Below are 26,415 nucleotides of genomic sequence, written 5' to 3' on the forward strand. Positions count from 1 at the left end.
GTGACAACGCAAAAGAATCAAAGGATTCTATTCCAGTAGGAGCAAGAACCAACCAGTGATTAGCCGTGCTGTGACAGAGTGCGTGAGCATAGTTTTCACTGTGAGGATGGGATGTAGCCATCAACCATGGGTGATGCCTCCAGACGATTAGCCATGCGAGTGACAGCCGCAGAGGACCATTTTCCCGAGAGGATTGAAAGTAGCCACCGCTGATGGTGAACCCCTATACACAGCTTGCCATGGAAAGGAGTAAGAAGGATTGAGTTGAAGCAGTGGGAAGGCAGGCGTCCTTGAGCCATACAGCATCTCCATATGCTTATCTGAAATTCCATTATTGATCTACATAAGTGTTCTATCCCTTTTATTATTTCCTTTTATTGTTTATTTGAACCTAATCAAGTATCATGTTTAATCCGCCTGACTGAGATCTACAAGGTGACCATAACTTGCTTCATACCAACAATCTCTGTGGATTCGACCCTTACTCACGTAAGGTTTATTACTTGGACGACCCAGTACACTTGCTGGTTAGTTGAACGGAGTTGTGAATTTAACCAGAGACACAATAGTTTTTGTGTACATACCAAAGAGCCAATATTATTGATCACAATTTCGTCCACCATGCAACTATCCACAATGACGCCTAAGAGGCCAGAGAATGCTGCAACAATAGTCTTAAAAGGACTAACCAAAGTATCCAAACTCATGTGCACAACATCAGCAATCAAGACGAGCTACCAGTCCTAGCCGACCTTGATCCCAGGGCAGGAATCCTCGAACGACCAACCCTGACTGAAGACTTGCATAAAATCTATTTTGCACATAGCTCAGAAAAGTTCACTTATGTGGGATCCACACTAACCTTAGAAGAGACGACCTTATTCCGAGCATTCCTACGACAAAATGCCAACTTGTTTGCTTGGACCCCAACTGACATGCCAGGAATTGACCTATCCGTCATATCCCACAAACTGGCATTGAATCCGTCTGTCTGACCTATAGCACAGAAAAAGTGAAACTTTGGCCATGACCGCAAACAAGCCTCTCTAGAAGAAACCAACAAGCTCATCAATGCCAGCTTCATTCAGGAAATCAGGTTCACGACATGGTTGGTGAATGTCGTCATGGTGAAAAAGCATAATGATAAATGGCGCATGTGTGTTGATTTCACCGATCTCAACAAAGCATGCCCAAAAGACTCTTATCCCTTACCATCTATTGATTGTTTAGTTGACAATGCTTCTGGTTATGAAAAACTTAGCTTTATGGATGCATACTCTGACTACAACCAGATCCAAATGCACCCATCCGATCAAAGTAAGACAGCTTTTATTACTGAATATGGAAACTACTGTTATAAAGCCATGCCATTCGGCCTTAAGAATGCAGGTGCAACATATCAACGCCTAATGGACAAAGTGTTCGCCCAACAGATCGGCAGAAACGTTGAGGTCTACGTTGACGATATGGTCGCCAAAAATGAAGACCGGAAACAACCACCTTGACGACCTCGCAGAAATCTTCGGTCAAATCCAAAAATACAACATGCGTTTAAACCCCGAGAAATGCGCCTTTGGCGTACAAAGTGGCAAATTCCTCGGCTTCATGCTCACCAGCCGAGATATTGAAGCAAATCCAGAAAAGTGCCAAGCTATTTTGGATATGAAGAGCCCACAAACTATCAAAGAAGTCCAACAGCTAACAGGAACACTTGCTGCACTCTCTAGATTCTTACCTTGACTAGCTTCTAAATCTTTCTATTTTTTCTAAACCTTAAAAAAGAAAAAGGCATTCCGTTGGACCGATGAATGTGAACAAGTATTCACAACTATAAAAGAAACTCTTTCAATACCACCAATTTTACAAACACCCCTTCAAGGGGAACCACTATTTTTATATTTATTTATGACTAACTGGGTTGTAAGCTCTGCTCTTATTGCAAAAAGACAGAAGCATCAATTGCCGATCTATTTCACCAGCAAAACACTTCAGAATGCATAACTTTGCTATCCGAGCATTGAGAAGCTAGCTTTGCCTATTGTTTTCTCGGCACGAAGACTTTGTCCATATTTCCAAAGTCATGTCATCCATGTCCGAACATATCAACCCTTGCGACAAGTCTTTCAAAAACCAGAACTAGCTGGCCGACTAGTAAAATGGTCGATGAAGCTGTCCAAATTTGATATCAGATACCAAGGCCGATCACCCATCAAATCTCAATTCTTGGACGATTTTATTGCCGAATTCACAGTCCTAGACGCAATCGAGGATTCACTCGAATGGTCTTTATATATAGATGGCTCTTCTAACCCAAATGGGTGTTGAGCTGGAATCATACTAGACGACGGAAATGGCAATGTCATCGAACAATCACTACACTTTTCTTTCAAGGCAAGTAACAACTAAAGTGATTATGAAGCTCTTATTGCCGGGCTCAGACTTGCAGCCGATCTCAACATTGCCGAGCTTAAGGTATATTGTGATTCCCTGCTCGTCGTCCGGCAGGTAAACAAGCTATTCCAGGTAAAAGATCCTTTATTATTGAAATACCTTGCAATTGTTTAAACATTACTTTCAAAATTTTATAAATGTGACATTGAACATATACCTTGGGAGGACAATAGTCGAGCTGACATCCTATCTAAGCTCGCCAGCACTCAAACAAACAATTCCTTGCTTCACCAATTTACGCTAATTAAACCCAGTATACAATTAACAAAAGTTCTAAGTGTTACGCAGGACGCAGACTAGAGAACACCATACATAAACTATCTTTGAACAGAAAACTTGCCGGCGAAGTCAAAAACATTCGGCACTTTTGTCAGCAAGCTTTGTTTTTTACTATATATAACAATTACCTATATAAACGAGGATTCTCTCATCCTTTACTAAAATGTCTTTGCAGATCAGAAGCCGATCTTGCGCTAGCTGAGGCACACGAAGGTATTTGTGGTACACACCTCAGAGCCCAGATCCTGTCTTTCAAAATCCTCTGAGCTAGTTTCTATTGGCCGACATTGTAACAAGATTGTAAAACAAAAGTCAAAACTTGTGACAACTGCCAGAAATATAGTCCGATCACACACCTCCCAGCAGAACTCCTACACAGCTTCAAGGTAAGTTGGCCATTCAACCAATGGGGGCTCGACATCCTCGGTCCCTTCCCCTTAGCGGCTGGGCAGGTAAAATTCTTAATAGTAGCGATTGATTACTTTTCAAAATGGATAGAGGTGCAACCCTTAGCAAAAGTAGCCTCACAACAAATGGTTAGCTTTGTATGGAAACATATTATCTGTAGATTTGGCATACCTCGGCACATTATCACTGATAATGGCCGCCAGTTTATCGATCAAAAATTCATTTCTTTTTGTAGAACTTAAAAGTAAAACAGCATTTCTCATCGGTAGAACACCCACAAACAAATGGGTTAGCAGAAGTCGCGAATAAAGTCATCCTACATGCCTTAAGGAAGAAACTCGACGAGGCAAAAGGCGTTTGAGCCGAACTCATTCCAGAGATCATATGGGGATACAACACCACCATCCACTCAACAACAAAGGAAAAACCTTTCTTACTGGTGTACGGCTCCGACACAATGATACCTGTGGAGATCTCTTAGGCCTCACTCCGAACTCAAATGGCCGACCATACTACAACAGATAAGGCTCGGCAATCCGAATTAGACCTCCTTAAAGAACTCTGATCTTCAACAGCAATCACTCACCGAGCCATGCAACAACATATAGCTCGGCGATACAATCAGAAACTTCACCCAAGATCCTTTCAAGTAAATGACCTTGTGCTTAAAAGAATCGAACAGGCTAGGAAACCATCAACACATGGCAAGCTAATAACTAACTGGGAAGGCCCTTTTCGAATTATTGAGGTCATCGACAACGAAGCCTACCGATTATAAACCCTAAATGGTAATATTATACCTAACACTTGGAATGTATCATCTTTAAAGTTATACTACAGTTAAAAGTCAAGGACAGGCGAGTACTCTTTTTCCTACTTCCAAGATTTTTTTCAAAAACGGGTTTTGCTTGGAGAGATTTTAACGAGGCTGGCCTACCTGCACCTTAGTAATCAAAGGTCTTTCAATATACATAAGTTTCTTATTTTTAAATCCCTTTTCTCACATTAAGTTACTTTCTTTTCTCAAATTATACTCTTATCATTCTGACCTCTATTCACAATCAAACCTATCAGGGGTTATCGATCAAATAACACTTACCGATCAAACAATAATTGCCGATCAAATACCTATGGCCGACCAAATCGGAAAATTACTGATTGCACGATAATTCTCGATCAAACTACAAATACAAAATCATTGATCAAACAATAATTGTCGCCCATACGATAATTGCAAACCAAATCAAACAAACCAATCTGTTCATCTATATACAAAGAATCAGTACCGTACAAATACATCCTTCTATTCTTTGCAATTTGGCAAAATGGAAATACAATCATCTATCTTCCCAAATCCCAATTGGTGGATCATTAATCCATCCTTAATATTCAACTAAGGTTCTGTTCCGAGGGTTACCTGAAACTGTAGGTCGATCTCGGACGAGATCTGCTGTGGTGGTCGGAGCTGTTGTGTCCGACTTGTTGAATCTGGTAGTACTGATGATCCTTCGTCACCGGAGGGTGGTGGTACCTGCAAGAGACTCTGATGCTTAAGTTAGCACGTTCTTTAGGTAGAATTTTTGTGTAGAATCAGAGTATGAGTTTATACATGGGTGCTCCAGTGTATTTATAATAGTAAGGAGTGAGATAAGTTAGTTATCTTATCTTATCTTTTAGGAAAATCGCCTTTATCTTTCTAGGCTTTGCCGCCTTTAGATTGAGCTGGGTCCCTTCGTTTTGGGCCTGCTTGGGCCTCTTATGGTGATTTGGCCGAACTCTTTAAAGGAGAGGTCGGGGCGACCCAACCTGAAGAGGTCGGTCGCTTTGTCTTCAATCAGCTCGGGTCGCATAGCTCGACCTAGGGTATGAACAGTGCCCCTGCTTGAGCTCAGTCTTTCCTTTCAGGTCGTGTCATTTTGGACTTTGACCCCTTTTGGGGAAGTTGTGCTCGAGCATTTTGCCTTTTGTCGATCTCTTGTGGAACTCCTGTTAGGTTAACTTCTTGCTTTAAAATGCGAAGCATTTCTTTCTTCCCTTATTTGTAGCGCGTGTTTTTGTTTCCTTGGAAACGTGCGAGGGTTTAATGCCCATTAACTCCTCTTGCCATTTCCTTCTTTCCCTCTTTTACATTTCATTTTGAATTTCAAAAGACTTGCTTTCAGTTTCTTCTTCTCTTTTCCCCTCACCCTTTGCTTTTGTCATCCACTGAGGTGCTTCGTTCCCTCTGTTTTCTTACGCTCTGGAGCTTTTCTGTCTTCTCAGCTCGAAAGTGTTTCATTGTTTACAATTCTCATTCATCACTTTTGTTCGTGCGATCCTCATCGTCTTCTCTGTAGGTTGGTTTTTTGGCGACCGTTCTTTTCTACATGTATTTATTGTCGCATTTTTTACAGCGCTTTGATTTTTGTTTGGGTTCTAATCAAGGAGAGTTTGAGTTTTCCTGAAAAGATTGTATCTTTGTGCCTGATCATTTGCTATGATGTGTGCCTTTTACGCTTCTGGTAGTTTTTGCTTCCTTAGGGCTTTTTTGTCGTCGTTCTTGACTCTTTTCCTCCGTATATGAAAATCTCTTGATTGAACTTGTTTATAGAGAAAGGTTGTAGCTTCAAAGATAAACTGTTGGTAGGAAAGGATTGTAGCTTTTGATGATTTTTTGTGTGGTCTGTGATGGTGATGGTTTTTACTGTGTGGGGAAATGCTTCCAATTAATTTGATTGTTCCCCTAGTGTCTTTTGTTTGAGAGGTGTTCAGACTTGTTTGAGGGCATAGATTGTTGACTTCCCTTCTCTGTGTTCTTGCCCTGTTGTTGCCTCCAAAGGGTGCCCCTGGACTTTAGTGCGAGTTCTGGGGTTTCCATTTTACTGTCGTATCTAATGATGTTTTGCTGTTATTATCCGAGTTGTTTCCTTATTTGCTCGAGTTGTTTGGTAGTAATCCGATTTTTCTTTTTCTTACTCTAGGAATAGTTGACCTATGTCTTCCTGTAAAAACATTGTTGGGATGTCTACTAAGATCCCGGATGGCATGTCTGACTGGCTGGACTCCATAGTTTTAATGTGTGTTACTGTGGCTGACCCTAAGTACTGTGTGCGACTTAGGCGGTTCCATAGGATTTGTAGGGATAGAGATGAGGAGAAAAATTATGAGTTGGTGTTGCCAGACCCTGAGGAGAGGGTTAGTTTTCCTTCCTTGACTCAGGGGGAACGGCCATTTTTTTATGCTTATGACTACTTTTTCAGTCAGTTGAATATTACCATCCCTTTTACCGCCTTCGAGACCGACCTGTTGTGGTATTGTAATGTAGCCCCTTCTCAACTCCATCCGAACTCATGGGATTTAATAAAAATCTTCTAATTGTTGTGCCAGGAATTGGGTGTCTGACCTAGCCAAACTCTCTTTCTCCATCTTTTTGTGTTGACAAAGCCTAGGGTAGCTAAAAAGAAAGCCTCTTGGATTTCTTTTTGAGCTGCTCAAGGAAAGAAAGTGTTTTCGATGTATGATGAGTCTTTTTGTGACTTCAAGAACTATTACTTTAAGGTCCGAGCTGTTGAGGGAGCTTGGCCCTTCTTTTTAGATGAAAATACTGAACTTACCTTCCCTTTGTCCTAGCAAAAGGATCTAGTAGTGGTTAAGTATTCTTGGGAGAGCTTGAGCGAGTTAGAGCAAGCTTTTGTAGGTGTGCTGGAGGAGAACTGGGGAGAACCTCTTCATCTCGACACGAAGAAGTTTCTAGGAGATCCCTCCCTTCTCTGTGCTGAATTGGGTAGTGGCTGACCTCTTTTTAGCTTTTCTTTTTGTTTGTTAGCTCACTCCTTCTCTCCTTTGTAACCTGCTTTCTTGGCTTTTTTCAGAAATGGTGAAATCTACTAACTCCATGAAGCCTTTCGAAGGGCGAAGAAAGCGACTGCTGTACAAAACTTAAGTGTGAAGACTTTTGGAGAGGGATCTTCCCAACTTCCTCCCAAGAAGTCGACTTCTGACACTTTAGGGGCGAGGAAGATCATTCTGACTCCCCAAGTCCGGACTGTTCCCTCTGACCCAGTTCGACCATCTTCTGGAGTGACCTATTTTCCTACTACTGGCCCTCCTCTAAAAGAGCAAAAAATTGTTGATCCTTATGACTTGAATGCCCCGGATTTTGATGCCGTGGGGTTTGTTGATGAGCAGATTGCTCCTTATGGCCACATTCCTATGGACGATGTGTCCATTCTTCGTCACCTGAATTTCATCACTAATAATAGTATTCGGATGGCTCATATGGGTGCGACCTTGTATCGCACGTTCCAAGGTTCTCCAGTCTATGTGACTAAGGCTTTTATAGAAGATGCCAAATCTGAATTTGACAGAATTAAAGGTTTGAAGGATGAGCTCGATGCTATGGTGGCAAAATTGCAGCTGGATGTAGAGAGGGAGAGGTCCCGAGCTGTTGCTGCCGAGGCTGCTGCCAATCTGGCCGAGGAGATGGCGAAAAAGCATAAGGAGAGCTACACCCCTACTTATGGCAAGCTATTGGACACCAAAGAGAGGCTTGAGTCTGCTCATGCGGATTATGCCGAGCTCCAAGGTCACCTGGTGGGTAGTATGACTAATGCTTATGAAAACTTGAAGGCCCAAGTCATGGTTCTTGCCCCTGAGCTTGATTTGACTTTATTTAGCCTGGATAATACGATGGAGGATGGTAAGATCGTGCCTGCTCCGGATGACGATGATGAAGGTCCTCCTTCTGTGCTGCCAGCCAAGGCTTCTGCAGCCTCGACTTCTTCAACTCCTTCCACTGATGTCGGCCGTCCCGAGTCTGATCATGATGTTCAAATTTTAAACTGGGAGGATGGGACTGTGGACGCAACCCCCATCTCGACCGCTCCTCCTTCTTCAGCCACGGATGCAACTACTGGGGAGAACTTGGACCCTTGATAACCTTCTGTAATGTTATAGTCCGGTTTGTGGGATTTTTGGATTCTGGTTCTTTTGTAATATTCTAAATGGTAGACTTTCCTGACACTTTTGTTGCTTCTATGCAACTTATTTTGGAAAAACACACACTTTTAAACTCTGAGGCTGCTGTTTAGGTGCCCTTTTGAGTCTTTAGTGTTTTTATTTACCTGGATATATTTTTCTGATATGTTGTTCATACCTCTGCAACCTCTGTGGATTTTTGTAGGGGGTTGGTATTTTTCTGTCCGACCTCCTTTGGATCATTCTTTTTTCTGTTTGGGCGAAATGATCCTTAGGGCTAACTCGTCAACCAACTTTTTAGTGTTCTTATAGAACCTTTTTAGTTTGTTCGAACGATTTTGATAGCCTTGTCTTGAAATCGTGGCCTGTTAGGCAGAGCTGTGTCCCTTTTAGCGCACGTTTTTTGGGCCTTAGGTTGTTTATTCACCTTTTTTGGCTTTTGTCCTGTTTTTGTTGAGGTTGTCTTTGTCTCTTTAGGTTAGCGCTTTTTGGATGTCGACCTTTTCTCTATTGCTCGGGCTTTTTAGTCATATTCCAACAACTTTTTAGGTAGCTTTCCAATAAGGAACCTTTTCTTTATAGTTTAGTTGGAAGACTTTTTAGCGCTATTTCGATTTGTGCTTTTGCTTTTTACGTAGTGTCTTTTTTTAAAACTTCGTACCTTTCAGCATGGCATGTCTTTGACCCTTTTTAGTGATCCTTTCGTTGGTCCGACTTCTGTGTCATGCCTTGTTAAGTTATTTTTAGTAGTCCATTTTTAGCCAAACCTCGTCAGGTTGCTTTTTATGGATTACTTTTTATAACTTCTTGCATTAACCCGCTACTACCGCTTTCACCTTGCCAACCTATTCATAATCGGACGATGAATTTTTCACCTTGCCGACCTCTTCGTAATTGGATGATGAGTTTTTGCATTTTATGAGCTTAGGTTATGCGTCTTGGTAGGAAACTTTTTGGGGAATATGAACAGAAGTATATACATATGAGTGCTTACCCTTCTAGGTCGGGCAATCTCGTAGATCTTGGCCTGATGTCTCATTAAAAAAATTTTTCAGGAAAAAGAGTGCACCTTGACCTAAGATCTTTTTTATTTTCTAACTATAATACCTTCTTAGGTTACAGGCATGCCATGACCTTGGTAGCTCTCGCCCTTCGAGGTCGGACACCTAGTAGTAACCCTTCCCCAGTACTTCTACAACTCGGTAAGGTCCTTTCCAATTGGCTACTAGCTTCCTTTCTCCTGGTCGACTTGCTCCGATGTCGTTTCGGATTAAGATGAGGTCGTTGGTGGCAAAGCTTCGCTAAACTACCTTCTGGTTATACCTTAGAGCCATTTGACGCTTTAATGCTTCCTCTCTAATCCGGGCTCTTTCCCGAACTTCTAGAAGTAGGTCGAGCTCCTCTTTTTGAATTTGGGAGTTGGCCTCTTCATTGTAGAAGATCATTCTGGGAGATCTTTTTCTATTTCTACTAGAATTATTGCCTCCATTCCATAAGCAAGTCAAAAGGGTGATTCTCCTGTAGTAGAATGTGGAGTTGTCCGATACGCCCATATGACTTATGGGAGCTCTTCAGCCCAAACTCCCTTCGCGTCCTGTAGTCTCCGCTTTAATCCAGCCAGTATGACTTTCTTGGCGGCTTTTGCCTGTCCGTTGGCTTGTGGGTGTTCTACAGATGTGAATTGGTGCTTTATTTTCAAGTCAGCTACCAAATTCCTAAAACCTGTATCAATGAATTGAGTGCCATTATCTGTGGTGATGGAGTAAGGGACCCCGAACCTTGTGATAATATTTCTATATAGGAATTTCCGACTTCTTTGGGCGGTAGCATGAGCTAAGGGCTCTGCCTCAATCCATTTTGTGAAATAGTCAATTCCTACAATGAGGAGCTTGACCTGCCCTAACCCCTGAGGGAAGGGCCCAAGGAGGTCGAGCCCTCATTTTGTGAATGGCCAGGGAGACGTAACACTGATGAGTTCTTCTAGTGGGGCGATGTGGAAGTTAGCATGCTTCTGACATGGTGGACATGTTTTGACAAATTCAGTCACTTTCTTTTGCAAGGTTGGCCACAAGAATCCAGCTCGGAGTACCTATTTGGAAAGAGCTCGTGCTCCCAAGTGGTTGCCACACATGCAACTGTGTACTTCTTCCAGGACTTCCCTTGTGTTGGAGGTCGGCACACATTTTAAGAGGGGTGTTGAGATCCCTCTCCTATATAAAATGCCGCCCACTATGGTGTAGTAATGTGCTTCTCGTATTATTAGCCTTTTGGCCTCCTTCTTATCTGTGGGGAGCGTCTCTGACTTAAGATAGTTGATTATGGGGGTCATCCATCCTTGATCCTTACCTGATATGGTTAGGACCTTTTCTTCCTCCGAGATTGACAGGCTTTATAGTGTTTCTTGGATGAGGCTTTTAGTATTACCCCCTGGTTTGGTGCTGGCTAGTTTTGAAAGCGCATCAGCTCGGGCGTTCTGTTCCCAAGGTATATGTTGGACCTTGTATTCTCCAATCTGTCCGAACTGTTCTCTGGTTTTGTCCAGGTACTTTTTCATGGTGGGATCCTTAGCTTGGTAGCTCCCTTCTATTTGTGAAGTAATCACCCATGAATCGCTGAAAATGGTAAGCCTTTGAACTCCTACCTCCCTATCCAGCCTCAAACCAGCCAGTAGCGCCTTGTATTTAGCCTGATTATTTAAGGCAGGGAAATCGAACTTTAGTGATAGCTCGATTTGGGTTCCCTGGTCGCTTTCTATAATTATGCCTGCACTACTTCTGATTTTGTTTGAAGAGCCGTCCATGTAGAGATTCCAGTTTGTAGGAGTTCACAGGGTGTCAGTGTACTCAGCAATAAAGTCTGCCAGATACTGTGATTTCATAGCTGTCTGAGCTTCATATTGAAGATCAAATTTGGATAACTCGACTGCTGATGAGCGGATAATTTGTATGCTTTTTGGCATTGTTTTTAGTATGTTTTTAGTAGTTTTAGTTGAGTTCTTAGTATATTTTTATTAGTTTTTAGTTAAAATTCACGTTTCTGGACTTTACTATGAGTTTGTGTGTTTTTCTGTGATTTCAGGTATTTTCTGGCTGAAATTGAAGGTTCTGAGCAAAAATCTGATTCAGAGACTGAAAAGGACTGCAGATGCTGTTGGATTCTGACCTCCCTGCACTCGAAGTGGATTTTCTGGAGCTACAAAAGCTCAATTGGCGCGCTCTCAACGGCGTTGGAAAGTAGACATCCTGGTCTTTCCAGCAATATATGATAGTCCATACTTTGCCCAAGATTTAATGGCCCAAACCGGCGTTCAAAGTCACCTACAGAAATTCCAGCGTTAAACGCCGGAACTGGCACCTAATTGGGAGTTAAATGCCCAAACTGGCATAAAAGCTGGCGTTTAACTCCAAGACAAGTCTCTACACGAAAATGCTTCATTGCTCAGCCCAAGCACACACCAAGTGGGCCCGGAAGTGGATTTTTATGTCATTTACTCATCTTTGTACACCTTAGGCTACTAGTTTTCTATAAGTAGGACCTTTTTACTATTGTATTGGAGATCTAGAGCTTTTTGATCATGTTTCTATGATTAAACTCACTTTGGGAGGCTGGCCATTCGGCCATGCCTAGACCCTGTTCTTATGTATTTTCAACGGTGGAGTTTCTACACACCATAGATTAAGGTGTGGAGCTCTGCTGTACCTCGAGTATTAATGCAATTACTATTGTTCTTCTATTCAATTCCGCTTGTTCTTTGTCCAAGATATCACTTGTTCTTCAACTTGATGAATGTGATGATCCGTGACACTCATCATCATTCTCACTCATGAACAAGGTGAGTGACAACCACTCTTGTTCTACAAGCATTCAAGGCCCTAGTGTTTATCTCTTGGATTCCTGATACACGATGCATGGTTGATCGCCTGACAACCGAGTGCTCGCCTGACAAACGAGCCAGCCATTCCGTGAGATCAGAGTCTTCGTGGTATAGGCAAGAATTGATGGCGGCATTCAAGAGAATCCGGAAGGTCTAACCTTGTCTGTGGTATTCTGAGTAGGATTCAATGATTGAATGACTGTGACGTGCTTCAAACTCCGAAAGGCGGGGCGTTAGTGACAGACGCAAAAGAATCACTGGATTCTATTCCGGCCTGACCGAGAACCGACAGATGATTAGCCATGCTGTGACAGAGCATCGGGACGTATTTTCACTGAGAGGATGGGAGGTAGCTGATGAGCGGATAATTTGTATGCTTTTTGGCATTGTTTTTAGTATGTTTTTAGTATCTTTTAGTTAGTTTTTAGTATATTTTTATTAGTTTTTAATTAAAATTCACTTTTCTGGACTTTACTATGAGTTTGTGTGTTTTTCTGTGATTTCAGGTATTTTCTGGCTGAAATTGAGGGTTCTGAGCAAAAATCTGATCCAGAGACTGAAAAGGACTGCAGATGCTGTTGGATTCTGACCTCCCTGCACTCGAAGTGGATTTTCTGGAGCTACAGAAGCCCAATTGGCGCGCTCTCAACGGCATTGGAAAGTAGACATCCTGGGCTTTCCAGCAATATATAATATTCCATACTTTGCCCAAGATTTGATGGCCCAAACCGGCGCTCAAAGTCACCTACAGAAATTCCAGCGTTAAACGCCGGAACTGGCATAAAATTTGGAGTTAAACGCCCAAACTGGCATGAAAGCTGGCGTTTAACTCCAGAAAAGGTCTCTACACGAAATTCCTTCATTGCTCAGCCGAAGCACACACCAAGTGGGCCCGGAAGTGGATTTTTCTGTCATTTACTCATTTCTGTAAACCTTAGGATACTAGTTTACTATTTATAGGATCTTTTGACATTGTATCCGTACCTTATGACCTCATAGCACTTTTTACACGTTCTTGTATACTTCCACAGCATGAGTCTCTAAACCCCATGGTTGGGGGTGAGGAGCTCTGCTGTGTCTTGATGGATTAATGCAATTACTACTGTTTCCTATTCAATCATGCTCGCTTCGATTCTAAGATAACACTTGTTCTTAATCCGGATGAATGTGATGATCCGTGACAATCATCATCATTCTCAACTATGAACACGTGCCTGACAACCACCTCTGTTCTATCTTAGATTGAGTAGTTATCTCTTGGGTTCTTTAATCGGAATCTTCGTGGTATAGGCAGGACCTGATGGCAGCATTCAAGAGAATCCGGAAGGTCTAAACCTTGTCTGTGGTATTCTAAGTAGGATTCAATGATTGAATGACTGTGACGTGCTTCAAACCTGTAACCTACTGGGCGTTAGTGACAGACGTAAAAGAGGGATTCTATTTCGGTAGGGGAGGGAACCAAACCGGTGATTGGCAGTACTGTGACAGAGTGCGTGCATTAGCTTTCACTGCGAGGATGGGAGGTAGCCATTGACAACGGTGAAACCCTACACGAGCTTGCCATGGAAGGAGACTTGCGTGTTTGATGAAGAAGACAGTAGGAAAGCAGAGATTCAGAAGATGGAGCATCTCCAAAACCCCAACCTATTCTCCATTACTACAAAACAAGTAACCATTTCATGTTCTTTTGCTTTTCACAATCAATCCTGATAATTTCTGATCTCCTGACTAAGATTTACAAGATAACCATAGCTTGCTTCAAGCCGACAATCTCCGTGGGATCGACCCTTGCTCACGCAAGGTATTACTTGGACGACCCAGTGCACTTGCTGGTTAGTTGTGCGGGATTGCAAAAGTGTTATTGCAATTTCGTGCACCAAGTTTTTGGCGCCGTTGCCGGGGATTGTTCGAGTTTGGACAACTGACGGCTTATCTTGTTGCTTAGATTAGGACTATTTTTGTTGGTTTAGAGTCTTTTAGTTGAGTCTAGTTTCATATTCTAAGTTTGGTGTCAATTGCATGCTTTTTGTGTTTTTCTCTTAATTTTCGTTTTTGCATGTTCTTAGTCCCTTTTTGATTCATAAAAATTCTAAGTTTGGTGTCCTCTTTGTGTTTTTCTCTCAAAATTTTCGAAAATTTAGTGTTTGATTTCTAAAAATTTTAAGTTTGGTGTCTTTTTGTGTTTTTCTCTTTCATCTTTTTAAAAAAAATCAAATCTTTTTCATAAAAATTTTTCAATCATATCTTTTTAATTGCTGTTTTCAAAATCTTTTTTTTTACTAATTGATTCAGTTCTCAATTTACTTTGATCTTATTCTCTTTTGATTTTCGAATTTTCATTTTAATTTTCCTTTATTTTATTTTATTTTTTTTCGGTTTTTCAAAAAAAAAATAATAAAAAAATAAAAAAAAATTTTAAAATAAACAAAATTCATCTCTTTGCAATCATTATCATTTTCCTTTTGTCCATTATGGACTCAAGTGGAATTAATCAGTCCAAGAGGACTCTGGGGTCTTATGCCAACCCCATTACAGCTGCATATGGGAGTAGCATCTGTATACCTCCCATCAAAGCAAGCAGCTTTGAGCTAAATCCTCAACTCATTATCATAGTGCAGCAAAATTGGCAGTATTCCGGTCTTCCACAGGAAGAACCTACTGAGTTTCTGGCACAGTTCTTACAAATTGCTGACACAGTACATGATAAAGAGGTAGATCAGGATGTCTACAGACTATTACTGTTTCCATTTGCTGTAAAAGATCAAGCTAAAAGGTGGTTAAATAACCAACCTACAGCAAGCATAAAGACATGGAAACAGTTATCAGACAAATTCCTGAATCATTTTTACCCTCCAAAGAGGATGACACAGCTAAGGCTGGACATCCAAGGCTTTAAACAAGAGGATCATGAATCCCTTTATAATGCATGGGAGAGGTATAGAGGTATGCTAAGAAAATGTCCCTCTGAAATGTTTTCAGAGTGGGTACAGTTAGACATTTTCTACTATGGGCTTACAGAAAAAGCTCAGATGTCTTTAGACCACTCAGCTGGTGGATCTATACACATGAGAAAGACAATTGAAGAAGCTCAAGAGCTTATAGACACTGTTGCTAGAAACCAATACCTATATTCTAGCAATGAGTTCGTTCCAGAGAAGGAAGTCATGGCATTAGTCACTGACCCTAATCCTCAAGAGCAGATGAATGAGCTTAATCAACAATTGCTCCTGATGACTGAACAGTTAGCAGAATTTAAAGAGATGCTCCATGAAACTAAAGTTGCCAATAAGAGCATAGAACTACAGTTGAATCAAGCAAAACAGCAAATATCTAAACAGATAACTGAGGAGTGTCAAGCAGTTCAATTGAGGAGTGGAAAGACCTTGAATAACACTGATCAAAAGAGCAAAAAGCCAAACAAGGAACAATTGACAGAGGACAACCAAACCACTGTTCAAAATCCCTCTGAGGACAATAAGAGCCCAGAGAGGAATATTGGCGTTCAAACGCCAGAAAGGGGAGGAAAACTGGCATTAAACGCCCATTCCTTGCCCAGTTCTGGCGTTCAAACGCCAGAAAAGGGGGAAAAGTTGGCGTTAAACGCCCATTTTCCACCCAATTCTGGCGTCCAAACGCCAAGGGAGGATCAGACACCTGAGAGTGCTGACAGTAATCCCACTAATAAGGCTTCTTCAACCACTTCTGTACGGAATAAACCTGCAGCATCTAAGGTTGAAGAATATCAAGCCAAGATGCCTTATCCTCAGAAACTCCGCAAAGCGGAACAGGATAAGCAATTTGCCCGCTTTGCAGACTATTTAAGGACTCTTGAAATAAAGATTCCCTTTGCAGAGGCACTTGAGCAAATACCTTCTTATGCTAAGTTCATGAAAGAGATCTTAAGTCATAAGAAGGACTGGAGAGAAACTGAAAAAGTGTTTCTCACTGAAGAATGCAGTGCAGTCATTCTAAAAAGCTTACCAGAAAAGCTTCAAGATCCTGGAAGCTTTCTGATACCATGCACATTGGAAGGCACTTACACCAAGATAGCCTTATGTGATCTTGGAGCAAGTATCAATTTAATACCAGCATCCACTATCAGAAAGCTTGGGTTGATTGGAGAAGTCAAACCAACCAGGATATGCCTCCAACTTGCTGATGGCTCCATTAAACACCCATCAGGCATAATAGAGGACATGATTGTCAAGGTTGGGCCATTTGCCTTTCCAACTGACTTTGTGGTGCTGGAAATGGAGGAGCACAAAAGTGCAACTCTCATTCTAGGAAGACCTTTCCTAGCAACTGGACGAACTCTCATTGATGTACAAAAGGGGGAAGTAACCTTGAGAGTCAATGAGGATGAGTTCAAGTTGAATGCTGTAAAAGCCATGCAGCATCCAGACACACCAGAGGACTGCATGGACGCTGACATTATTGACTCTCTGGTAGAAGAGATCAATATGGCTGAAAGCCTAGAATCAGAGCTTGAGGACATCTTCAAGGATACTCAAACTGATCAGGAAGAGCCAGAGGAGGCAAGGGAATTTTCGAAAATTCCTCAGAAGGAGGATAAACCTCCTAAGCCTGAACTCAAACCACTACCATCATCCCTGAAATATGCATTTCTGGGAGAGGGTGACACTTTTCCAGTGATTATAAGCTCAGCTTTAAATCCACAGGAAGAGGAAGCACTGATTAAAGTGCTAAGGACACACAAGACAGCTCTTGGGTGGTCCATAAGTGATCTCAAGGGTATTAGCCCAGCTAGATGCATGCACAAAATCCTGTTGGAGGATAATGCCAAACCAGTGGTCCAACCACAGAGGAGGCTAAATCCCGCCATGAAGGAGGTGGTGCAGAAAGAGGTCACTAAATTACTGGAGGCTGGGATTATTTATCCTATTTCTGATAGCCCCTGGGTGAGCCCTGTCCAAGTTGTTCCCAAAAAGGGAGGCATGACAGTGGTTCATAATGAAAAAAATGAACTGGTTCCTACAAGAACAGTCACAGGGTGGCGCATGTGTATTGACTACAGAAGACTCAATACAGCCACCAGAAAGGATCATTTTCCTTTACCATTCATAGACCAAATGCTAGAAAGACTAGCTGGCCATGATTACTACTGCTTTTTGGATGGCTACTCAGGCTACAACCAAATTGCAGTAGATCCTCAAGACCAAGAGAAAACAGCATTCACATGCCCTTCTGGCGTGTTTGCCTATAGGAGAATGCCTTTTGGTCTGTGCAATGCACCTGCAACCTTTCAAAGGTGCATGCTCTCTATCTTCTCAGATATGGTAGAGAAATTTCTGGAAGTCTTCATGGATGACTTTTCAGTATATGGAGACTCATTCATCTCCTGTCTTAACCACCTATCACTTGTCCTGAAAAGATGCCAAGAGACTAACCTGGTTTTAAACTGGGAGAAATGTCACTTTATGGTGACTGAAGGAATTGTCCTTGGGCACAAAATTTCAAGCAGGGGAATAGAGGTGGATAAGGCAAAGGTAGAGGTAATTGAAAAATTAACACCACCTGCCAATGTTAAGGCAATCAGAAGCTTTCTGGGGCATGCAGGATTCTATAGAAGGTTTATCAAGGATTTTTCGAAAATTGCTAAACCTTTGAGTAACCTGTTAGCTGCTGACACGCCATTTGTGTTTGACACACAGTGTTTGCAGGCATTTGAGACCCTGAAGGCTAAGCTGGTCACAGCACCAGTCATCTCTGCACCAGATTGGGCATTACCATTTGAATTAATGTGTGATGCCAGTGATCATGCCATTGGTGCAGTGTTGGGACAGAGGCATAACAAGCTTTTACACGTCATTTATTATGCTAGCCGTGTTCTAAATGACGCACAAAAGAACTACACAACCACAGAGAAAGAGTTACTTGCAGTGGTCTATGCCATTGACAAGTTTAGATCCTACCTGGTGGGATCAAAGGTGATTGTGTACACTGACCATGCTGCTCTTAAATACTTACTCACAAAGCAGGATTCAAAACCCAGGCTTATAAGATGGGTGTTGCTTCTGCAAGAGTTTGATATAGAAATAAGAGACAGAAAAGGGACAGAGAATCAAGTAGCTGATCATCTGTCCAGAATAGAACCAGTAGCTGGGGCGTCCCTCCCTTCTACTGAGATCTCTGAGACTTTCCCAGATGAGCAACTCTTTGCCATCCAGGAAGCTCCATGGTTTGCAGATATTGCAAACTATAAAGCTGTGAGGTTCATACCCAAAGAGTACAGTTATGTGCAGAGAAAGAAACTAATTTCAGATGCCAAGTACTACCTTTGGGATGAACCATATCTCTTTAAGAGATGTGCTGACGGAGTGATCCGCAGGTGTGTACCCAGAGAGGAAGCACGAAGGATCCTATGGCACTGCCATGGATCACAGTATGGAGGACATTTTGGAAGTGAGCGAACAGCCACTAAAGTTCTCCAGTGCGGATTCTACTGGCCTACTCTCTATAAAGATTCCCGAGAGTTTGTGCGTAACTGTGACAGTTGCCAGAGAGCTGGTAACCTGCCTCACGGATATGCCATGCCTCAACAAGGGATATTAGAGATAGAATTGTTTGATGTATGGGGAATTGACTTCATGGGGCCATTCCCACCATCATACTCAAACACGTACATTCTGGTAGCAGTGGACTATGTATCTAAGTGGGTAGAAGCAATTGCTACACCCACTAATGATACCAAGACCGTGCTGAAATTCCTCCAGAAAAACATTTTCAGCAGGTTTGGCGTCCCCAGAGTGCTAATCAGTGATGGGGGCACTCATTTCTGCAATAAACAGCTATACTCTGCTATGGTTAGATATGGAATCAGCCATAAAGTGGCAACTCCGTATCATCCACAGACTAATGGGCAAGCTGAAGTCTCTAACAGAGAGCTAAAAAGAATCCTGGAACGGACTGTAATGGCCCGAAGAAAGGATTGGGCAAAGAGCTTGGATGATGCTCTGTGGGCATACAGAACAGCATTCAAGACTCCTATAGGAACCTCTCCATACCAATTGGTGTATGGGAAGGCCTGTCATTTGCCTGTGGAACTGGAACATAAAGCCTACTGGGCAACCAGATTCCTAAACATGGATGCACAGTTAGCTGGTGAGAAAAGACTGCTCCAGCTAAATGAGCTAGAGGAGTTCAGACTCAATGCCTTTGAAAATGCAAAAATTTATAAGGAAAAGGCAAAGAAATGGCATGACAAGAGATTGTCAACCAGAGTCTTTGAGCCAGGACAGAAAGTTCTGCTCTTCAACTCCAGGCTCAAACTGTTTCCAGGAAAACTCAAGTCCCGGTGGAGGGGTCCGTATGTGATTACAGGAGTATCACCATATGGATATGTTGAGCTTCAGGATATTGATTCTGACAAGAAGTTCATTGTTAATGGACAGAGAATCAAGCACTATCTTGAAGGAAATTTTGAGCAGGAATGCTCAAAACTGAGACTTGAGTGATTCTCAGTGAAAGTCCAGCTAAAGACAGTAAAGAAGCGCTTGCTGGGAGGCAACCCAGTCATTAGAAAGTTGTATGATTAGTTCTTACAGAGGCAAGTATCAAAAATGAAGGAATTCACAGAGTTACAGAAGGATTCAGCTCAAAAAGCAGAGAAAATGAGCTTACTGGCGAAAAAATGCCAGTAAGGGGCATTTTGGGCGTTAAACGCCAGAATGGGTACCATTCTGGGCGTTTAACGCCAGGAATGGTGCCATTTTGGGCGTTAAACGCCAGAATGGGCACCATTCTGGGCGTTTAACGCCAGGTGTGCAGCATCCTGGGCGTTTTAGAAAAACGCCCAGTGAGGAAGAATTTCTGGCATTTAACGCCAGCCAGGGTACCTGGCTGGGCGTTAAACGCCCAAATGGGGCAACAAATGGGCGTTAAACGCCAGAATGGGTGCCATTCTGGGCGTTTAACGCCAGCTTGGTGGGGGGACCACAATTTTGTTTTCAAATCAGATTTTTTCAAACTTTCCTTTTCTCACCCATACTTTTCTACAAAATCACACTTCAATCATTCATCATTCACTTTCAAATCTTCAAAAATCAAAACCTTTTTTTTCAAATTTATTTCAAATCAATTACAAACATTGTTCAAAAATTTCACCCTTTTCTCAATTTCTTCTCATATCTTCTCAAATCTCCTTTCAAATTCCTCTTTTTTTTTCGAAAACTCCCCTCCCCACCTTAGAAATACACGTTTGTTCCCTTCTTCCAACCACACCATTCAAATTTTCTCTTCCTCCCCCTCTCTTCTCTCTTCTCTTTTGCTTGAGGACAAGCAAACCTCTAAGTTTGGTGTGCTTTTCCGTGATCACTAAGCCAAGATTCATCAATATCATGGCTCCTAAGGGAAAACAAACCAATTTAAGAGGCAAGAAAGAGAATAATCCAAAGAATCTTTGGAATGAAGAGAAGTTCTTAACCAAAGAACATGAAGACCATTATCATAAAATAATGGGTCTGAGGTCAGTGATCCCGGAAGTTAAATTTGATCTGAAAGAAGATGAATATCCGGGGATCCAAGAGCAAATTCGAAACAGAGGATGGGAAGTTCTAACCAATCCTGAAACAAAGGTTGGAAGGAACATGGTTCAGGAATTCTACTCAAATCTGTGGCTAACAGATAAGCAGAGAATGACTGGAGCTATGTTTCTTTGATATTTTGGAATCTATAGTATATTCTCTTCTTTTTATCCTATTTTGATTTTCAGTTGCTTGGGGACAAGCAACAATTTAAGTTTGGTGTTGTGATGAGCGGATAATTTGTATGCTTTTTGGCATTGTTTTTAGTATGTTTTTAGTATCTTTTAGTTAGTTTTTAGTATATTTTTATTAGTTTTTAATTAAAATTCACTTTTCTGGATTTTACTATGAGTTTGTGTGTTTTTCTGTGATTTCAGGTATTTTCTGGCTGAAATTGAGGGTTCTGAGCAAAAATCTGATCCAGAGACTGAAAAGGACTGCAGATGCTGTTGGATTCTGACCTCCCTGTACTCGAAGTGGATTTTCTGGAGCTACAGAAGCCCAATTGGCGCGCTCTCAACGGCATTGGAAAGTAGACATCCTGGGCTTTCCAGCAATATATAATAGTCCATACTTTGCCCAAGATTTGATGGCCCAAACCGGCGCTCAAAGTCACCTACAGAAATTCCAGCGTTAAACGCCGGAACTGGCATAAAATTTGGAGTTAAACGCCCAAACTGGCATGAAAGCTGGCGTTTAACTCCAGAAAAGGTCTCTACACGAAATTCCTTCATTGCTCAGCCCAAGCACACACCAAGTGGGCCCGGAAGTGGATTTTTCTGTCATTTACTCATTTCTGTAAACCTTAGGATACTAGTTTACTATTTATAGGATCTTTTGACATTGTATCCGTACCTTATGACCTCATAGCACTTTTTACACGTTCTTGTATACTTCCACAGCATGAGTCTCTAAACCCCATGGTTGGGGGTGAGGAGCTCTGCTGTGTCTTGATGGATTAATGCAATTACTACTGTTTCCTATTCAATCATGCTCGCTTCGATTCTAAGATAACACTTGTTCTTAATCCGGATGAATGTGATGATCCGTGACAATCATCATCATTCTCAACTATGAACACGTGCCTGACAACCACCTCTGTTCTATCTTAGATTGAGTAGTTATCTCTTAGGTTCTTTAATCGGAATCTTCGTGGTATAGGCAGGACCTGATGGCAGCATTCAAGAGAATCCGGAAGGTCTAAACCTTGTCTGTGGTATTCTGAGTAGGATTCAATGATTGAATGACTGTGACGTGCTTCAAACCTGTAACCTACTGGGCGTTAGTGACAGACGTAAAAGAGGGATTCTATTCCGGTAGGGGAGGGAACCAAACCGGTGATTGGCAGTACTGTGACAGAGTGCGTGCATTAGCTTTCACTGCGAGGATGGGAGGTAGCCATTGACAACGGTGAAACCCTACACGAGCTTGCCATGGAAGGAGACTTGCGTGTTTGATGAAGAAGACAGTAGGAAAGCAGAGATTCAGAAGATGGAGCATCTCCAAAACCCCAACCTATTCTCCATTACTGCAAAACAAGTAACCATTTCATGTTCTTTTGCTTTTCACAATCAATCCTGATAATTTCTGATCTCCTGACTAAGATTTACAAGATAACCATAGCTTGCTTCAAGCCGACAATCTCCGTGGGATCGACCCTTGCTCACGCAAGGTATTACTTGGACGACCCAGTGCACTTGCTGGTTAGTTGTGCGGGATTGCAAAAGTGTTATTGCAATTTCGTGCACCAGTAGCCACTGACAACGGTGAAACCCTACACGAGCTTGCCATGGAAAGGAGTAAGAAGGATTGGATGAAGACAGTAGGAAAGCAGAGAGACGGAAGGGAAGGCATCTTCATTCGCTTATCTGAAGCTCTCACCAATGATATACATAAGTATCTCTATCTTTATCTTTATGCTTTATTCATCATCTATACCCATTTGAGTCTGCCTGACTGAGATTTACAAGGTGACCATAGCTTGCTTCATACCACCAATCTCCGTGGGATCGACCCTTACTCGCGTAAGGTTTATTACTTGGATGACCCAGTGCACTTGCTGGTTAGTTGTGCGAAGTTGTGTTTATGCCATGGTATTGAGCACCAAGTCTTTGGAGCCATTACTAGGGATTATTTGTTTTGTGTAAAAGTAGTGATCACAATTTCGTGCACCAAGTTTTTGGCGCCGTTGCCGGGGATTGTTCTTGTGTATGGACAACTGACGGTTCATCTTGTTGCTTAGATTAGGTATTTCTTTTTTTTCGAAATTCTTGAAGATGAATTCTAGAGTTTCATGATGATGGGTTGAAATCTGGCTGGCTGAGAAGCCATGTCTAATCTTATTGGACCGAGGTTTCAACTGATTATCACAATAGCTTATTGATCTCTATCAATCTTGCTATTGGAGCAATGATCTGCTAAGGCTTGGCTGGCCTTTGGCCATGTCTAGTGTTTTGGACCGAAGCTTTCTTTGAAAGCTTGGCTGGCTGTGAAGCCATGTCTAATTCCTGGACCGGAGTCTTAGACTAGCATTGCATTGATTCCTGGAATTCTCATTAAGAATTTTGATATTTCCACTTAATTTTCGAAAAACACAAAAAAATTTTTAAAAATCATAAAATCCAAAAATATTTCTTGTTTGAGTCTAGAGTCTCATCTTAAGTTTAGAGTCAATTGCATGTTTTTTGTTCCTATTGCATTCATGCATGTGTCTTCATTGATCTTCAAGTATTCTTGAAGGTTTCATTACTATGATTTTTAATTCTCTTGACTTGAGTATTTATGTGTCTCATATGTATTCACATTTTATTGAGTGTCAGTAGTATACAAACTGCTAAGTTTGGTGTCTTGCATGCATTGTTATTTAATCCTAGTTGCATTTTGATTATTCCTTATTAGTAAAAATCCAAAAATATTTTTAATTTGTGTCTTTTCAAGTCAATAATACAGAGAATTAAAGATTCAGAACATACAGCAGAGGAATTGCACAGAAAAAGCTGGGCGTTCAAAACGCCCAGTGAAGAAGGACAGACTGGCGTTTAAACGCCAGCCAGGGTACCTGGTTGGGCGTTTAACGCCCAAAAGGGTATAGTTTTGGGCGTTTAACGCCAGGATGGCTAAAGGGGGAAGATTTTGTTTTCAAATCAATTTTTTTTTTCAAGTTTTCAATGTTTTTCAAAATCAAATCTTTTTCAAATCATATCTTTTCAATCAAATGTTTTCAAAATCAATTTCTTTCCTTTTTCAAAGATACTTACTAACAATTAATGATTTGATTGAACATCTCAAGTATATTGCCTTTTCTGTTGAGAAAGGTTTAATGTTTGAATCATATCTTTTCTTGTTAGGCAAGTCATTAATTTTTAAAATCATATCTTTTAAAATTGTTTTCAAATCATATCTTTTAAAATTGTTTTCAAATCATATCTTTTCAATCATATCTTCTTAATCACATCTTTTTCAAAATAAATTTTCAATCAAATCTTTTTTATTTCTAATTTCAAAATCTTTTTCAAAAATCACTTGATTTCTTTTCCACTCTTATTTTCGAAAATCAATTAAGTGTTTTTCAAAATGTTTTCAAAATCTTTTACTTAATTTTCGAAAATTACTTCCCTTCTTCTCACATCCTTCCATTTATGGACTAACACTATTCCTTAATGTAAAATTCGAACTCCATCCTCTTTGACAAGTTCGAATTTTCTACTTCTGTCTTCTACCTTTCTTTTCCTCTGACACCTCAAGGAATCTCTATACTGTGACATAGAGGATTCCACATTTTCTTGTTCTCTTCTCTTTCATATGAGCAGGAACAAAGACAAAGGCATTCTTGTTGAAGCTGACCCTGAACCTGAAAGGACCTTGAAGCGAAAGCTAAGAGAAGCTAAGGCACAACTCTCTGTAGAGGACCTGACCGAATTCTTCAAAGAAGAAGAAGACATGGCAGCCGAAAACAACAATAATGCAAACAATGCAAGGAAGGTGCTGGGTGACTTTACTGCACCTACTCCCGACTTCTATGGGAGAAGCATCTCTATCCCTGCCATTGGAGCAAACAACTTTGAGCTTAAGCCTCAATTAGTTTCTCTAATGCAACAGAATTGCAAGTTCCATGGACTTCCAATGGAAGATCCTCATCAATTTTTAGCTGAATTCTTGCAAATCTGTGACACAGTCAAGACTAATGGGGTTGACCCTGAGGTCTATAGACTGATGCTATTCCCTTTTGCTGTAAGAGACAGAGCTAGAATATGGTTGGACTCTCAACCTAAAGAAAGCCTGGACTCTTGGGAAAAGCTAGTCAATGCCTTCTTGGCAAAGTTCTTTCCACCTCAAAGATGGAGTAAGCTTAGAGTGGAAGTCCAAACCTTCAGACAGAAGGATGGAGAATCCCTCTATGAAGCTTGGGAAAGATACAAACAATTAATCAGAAAATATCCTTCTGACATGCTTTCTGAATGGAGCATCATAGGTATTTTCTATGATGGTCTCTCTGAACTATCCAAGATGTCTTTGGATAGCTCTGCTGGAGGATCTCTTCATCTGAAGAAGACGCCTACAGAGGCTCAAGAGCTAATTGAAATGGTTGCAAATAACCAATTCATGTACACTTCTGAAAGGAATCCTGTGAACAATGGGACTAGTCAGAAGAAAGGAGTTCTTGAGATTGATACTCTGAATGCCATATTGGCTCAGAACAAGATATTGACTCAACAAGTCAATTTGATCTCTCAAAGTCTGTCTGGAATGCAAAATGCACCAAGCAGTACTAAGGATGCTTCATCTGAGGAAGAAGCTTATGATCCTGAGAACCCTTCAATGGAAGAGGTGAATTACCTAGGAGAATCCTATGGTAACACCTATAATTCTTCATGGAGAAATCACCCAAATCTCTCATGGAAGAATCAAGAGAGACCTCAACAAGGTTTCAATAATAATGGTGGAAGAAACAGGTTTAACAATGGCAAACCTTTTCCATCATCTTCTCAGCAACAGACAGAGAATCCTAAGCAGAACCCCTCTGACTTGGCAACCATGGTCTCTGATCTAATCAAAACCACTCAAAGTTTCATGACTGAAACAAGGTCCTCCATTAGGAATTTGGAGGCACAAGTGGGACAGCTGAGCAAGAAAGTTACTGAACTCCCTCCAAGTACTCTCCCAAGCAATACAGAAGAAAATCCAAAAGGAGAGTGCAAGGCCATCAATATGGCCGAATTTGGAGAGGATGAAGAGGAAGTGGACGCCACTGAGGAAGGCCTCAATGGGCGTGCACTGAACTCCAATGAGTTCCCTAATGAGGAACATTGGGAATCTGAGGCTCAAAATGAGACCATAGAGATTCCATTGGACTTACTTCTGCCTTTCATGAGCTCTGATGAGTATTCTTCCTCTGAAGAGGATGAGTATGTCACTGAAGAGCAAGTTGCTAAATACCTTGGAGCAATCATGAAGCTAAATGACAAGTTATTTGGAAATGAGACTTGGGAGGATGAACCCCCTTTGCTCACCAAAGAACTGGATGACTTGTCTAGGCAGAAATTACCTCAAAAGAGACAAGACCCTGGGAAGTTTTCCATACCTTGTACCATAGGCACCATGACCTTCAAGAAGGCTCTGTGTGACTTAGGGTCAAGTGTAAACCTCATGCCTCTCTCAGTGATGGAGAAGCTAGGGATCTTTGAGGTACAAGCTGCAAGAATCTCATTAGAGATGGCAGACAATTCAAGAAAACAAGCTTATGGACTTGTAGAGAATGTGTTGGTTAAGATTGAAGACCATTACATCCCTACTGATTTCATAGTCCTAGAGACTGGGAAGTGCATGGATGAATCTATCATCCTTGGCAGACCCTTCCTAGCCACAGCAAAGGCTGTGATTGATGTTGATAGAGGTGAACTGTTC

At 41.5% G+C, this 26,415-nt stretch overlaps 1 non-coding gene across 1 annotated transcript; it reads right to left on the bottom strand.

Annotated features, from left to right (window-relative positions):
* Positions 1–24,855: 24,855 nt before the first annotated feature.
* On the bottom strand, positions 24,856–24,963 carry LOC130971597 (small nucleolar RNA R71). Its single transcript, XR_009082808.1, has one exon. It is a non-coding gene; the product is annotated as a small nucleolar RNA R71 (small nucleolar RNA).
* Positions 24,964–26,415: the final 1,452 nt, after the last annotated feature.

Source organism: Arachis stenosperma, chromosome 3 (genome assembly GCF_014773155.1).
Source record: "Arachis stenosperma cultivar V10309 chromosome 3, arast.V10309.gnm1.PFL2, whole genome shotgun sequence".
Taxonomy (NCBI): Eukaryota; Viridiplantae; Streptophyta; class Magnoliopsida; order Fabales; family Fabaceae; genus Arachis; species Arachis stenosperma.